Raw genomic sequence first — 1,271 nt, 5'->3', positions numbered from 1 at the left:
TATATATATATATATATATAATCTAGATGATAGATAAACATATAGATAGATAGATAGACAGATCAATCAGTTGATCAATAGGGGCAAATAGAGAGTGAGAATGGGCACACCAGGGCCTCCAGCCACTGTAAATGAACTCTAGACATATGGAACCCCAAAGAACTGTGGTGGGAGCACAGATTACAAGATATGGTGAGCAGATGGGGAATGCAGGGCGCTCTCCTGAGCTACAGAAGGAATTGTCTGGTGGTTAAGATGGAACAAATCAACAGTATTAGAGTTGTCCACAGTCAGCGATGGTGACCTTCTTGCGAGTCTTGCCGTTCCTGGATCCAAGGCGTTCCATTTTTTTTCTACAATGTTCATGCCTTCTTCCACTTTCCCAAATACCACATGCTTATCATCCAACCATTCAGTCCTGGCAGTGCAGATGAAAAATTGGGAACCATTTGTGTTTGGACCAGAATTTGCCATAGAGAAGATCCCAGGAACTATATGCTTCAGGATGGAGTTCTCATCCTCAAATTCCTCCCCCAGAGATGCACTTGCCACCAGTGCCATTATGGCGTGTGAAATCACCACCCTGACACAGGAATCCTGGAATAATTCTGTGAAAGCATGATCCCTTATAACCAAATCCTTCTCTCCAGTGCTCAGAGGCCGAAAGTTTTCTGCTGTCTTTGGAACTTTGTCCACAAACAGGTCGAAGGAGACGCAGCCCATCAAGGGTGATGTTAAGAACATGGTGGGGTTGACCACGACGGACAGGAACTGAGGACAGTGGCATCTGCAAAGTCCCTTCCTTAGTTTTTATTTCAAATTGAAAACAGTGTTAACATCCTGTGTTGCTATCTATGGAATCATACTTCCTCACATTGTGAATGTGATGATACGCCTTTGAAGAACATCACCCACTTTTTGGCACTGATATGTAGCACTCATACCACTGTTGAGTGATGAAAGGGCAAGCACTTAGTAGTTACTTGATTTTTCTCTCTTCCTAATGTCACCAAAATACTTCTTTTGAGGTAAATTCTTACTCTGTAGCCATGGCTTGTCTGTAAACTCACTATGTAGCCCAGGCTGACTCCAAGATCTCATTAAGTGAACTCTGCTTCAAGCTCGAGAGTATGGGAATTAGAGGTGTGGGCCATCACACAGGCTTACTATGAAGTTTATATGACAGACTAGAAATGTGAATTACAGTTCTCACTGTGCTGACCCTACCTGAAGATGCAGGCCCCATAAGTGACCTCAGGGATGAAAAGTCA

At 43.4% G+C, this 1,271-nt stretch overlaps 1 pseudogene; it reads right to left on the bottom strand.

The window, feature by feature from the left end:
- Positions 1–274: 274 nt before the first annotated feature.
- LOC101608136 lies at positions 275–787 on the bottom strand (annotated as a pseudogene).
- Between the last annotated feature and the right edge of the window lie 484 nt (positions 788–1,271).

This window comes from Jaculus jaculus, chromosome 15, assembly GCF_020740685.1.
Source record: "Jaculus jaculus isolate mJacJac1 chromosome 15, mJacJac1.mat.Y.cur, whole genome shotgun sequence".
Taxonomy (NCBI): domain Eukaryota; kingdom Metazoa; phylum Chordata; class Mammalia; order Rodentia; family Dipodidae; genus Jaculus; species Jaculus jaculus.
Note: the sequence above shows the minus strand (reverse complement) of the source record. Positions and strands in the feature narration are given on the sequence as shown.